The following is a 1,982-nucleotide window of genomic DNA, read 5'->3' on the forward strand; positions in this document are numbered from 1 at the left end:
CACTAATCATTCCTCCTGAACCACAAACCGTTAAATCAGAGTCCTCTAGTGATTCGTATTCAACGAATTCAATTATGGAAGTAACGGAACCTCTAAGTATGGAAGATCGAATGAGAGCTAAACGCACGGGCCAAGGTCACGCCATTATTAAGCCAGAAGTTAATGCTCCAGATTATGAAATCAAAGGACAAATTCTACATATGGTAACTAATCAGTGCCAATATAGTGGTATGCCAAAAGAAGATCCCAACGAACATCTTCGTACCTTTAATAGGATCTGTACACTATTCAAAATCCGAGAAGTGGAGGATGAACAGATATATCTCATGTTGTTTCCCTGGACTTTAAAGGGAGAAGCCAAAGATTGGTTAGAATCGTTACCTGAAGGGGCGATTGACACATGGGATGTCTTAGTTGAAAAATTTCTTCAAAGATTCTTTCCGGCATCTAAAGCCGTGAGACTTCAAGGAGAAATTGTTACGTTCACACAAAACCCAAATGAAACATTATATGAGGCGTGGACAAGATTCGGAAGGATGTTGAGAGGATGTCCTCAACACGGTTTAGACACTTATCAAATAGTACAAATATTCTACCAAGGTGTCAACGTTGCTACAAGAAAAGACATCGACATAACAGCTGGTGGTTCCATTATGAAGAAAACCGCAACTGAAGCTTACAAAATTATTGATAACACTGCTTCCCACTCTCATGAGTGGCATCAAGAAAAAGATATCTTTCGATCATCTAAAGCGGCTAGAGCCGATTCTAGCCATGACTTTGATTCCGTTTCCGCAAAAATAGATGCTTTCGAAAGACGAATGGAAAAGATGAATAAAGATATTCACGCAATACGAATTAGTTGTGAGCAATGCGGTGGACCACACTTAATGAAAGACTGTCACATTGAACAAACGATGGAACAACGTGAGAATGTTGTCTACATGAACCAAAGGCTGGAAAATAGTTATCAGAATAATTATCAACCGCCAAGGCCAAACTTCAATCGAAATCAAAACATTCTTTACAATCCAAAAGGACCCGACAATAACTCGTATAACCAACAAGGTCCGAATAACCAACCAACTCAAAACAACACTTTCAATCAACAAAGACCTGGCTTGTATAAACCACCACAACAAACCGACGAGAAGAAGTCAAATCTGGAAGAAGTGGTATTTAAGCTAGTTGAATCTCAAACACAATTTATTGAAACTCAAACCCAAACGAATGAGAGGTTTGATCAGTCATTTAGAACTCAACAAGCTTCCATTTTGAATCTAGAAAAACAAGTAGGTACTCTTGTTAGATTGATGAGTGAAAGGGAACAAGGAAAGCTACCGAGTAATAATGAAGTAAATCCTCGAAATGAAAATGTTAACATGGTATCAACAAATTCTGAAAAACCAATACCAGAAGATGGGAAAGTTTTAGATGTAAGTAACAATGAAGAAGTTACACCACCACCACCACCACCACCCGAGTATGTAAAGCCAGTGGTGGCACCATACAGACCACCCATCCCATTTCCAAGAAAAGGAGTTGAGTATGAGCAAGTAATAGGTAATAAAGTTTGTGATACCTCTGGAAAGAAGAAGAAGAAGAATAAAAAAGTGCAAGAAACAAAAACAGTAGAAGTAAACCCGGTGAAGACAGTTCCACCAAATCCTCCACCTAGGGTAGGTGATCCGGGTGAATTTATTGTTCCTTGTCTACTTAGTGACTGTGTCATGTATGATGCACTAGCAGATTTAGGTTCAAGTGTGAGTGTTATGCCTCTTTCATTATATAAGAGATTAGGTGTAGGTGAGTTAACTCCAACGGATATGAGTGTTCGACTCCTTGATCAAACCATTAAGCACCCAGTTGGAATTGCTGACAACCTACCCGTTCAAGTAGGTAATTTAACCTTTCTAGTCGAATTCATTGTCATTGACATAGAAGAGGACTCAAACGTTCCTCTAATTTTAGGTCGACCATTC

This window comes from Rutidosis leptorrhynchoides, chromosome 4 (genome assembly GCF_046630445.1).
Source record: "Rutidosis leptorrhynchoides isolate AG116_Rl617_1_P2 chromosome 4, CSIRO_AGI_Rlap_v1, whole genome shotgun sequence".
NCBI lineage: Eukaryota > Viridiplantae > Streptophyta > Magnoliopsida > Asterales > Asteraceae > Rutidosis > Rutidosis leptorrhynchoides.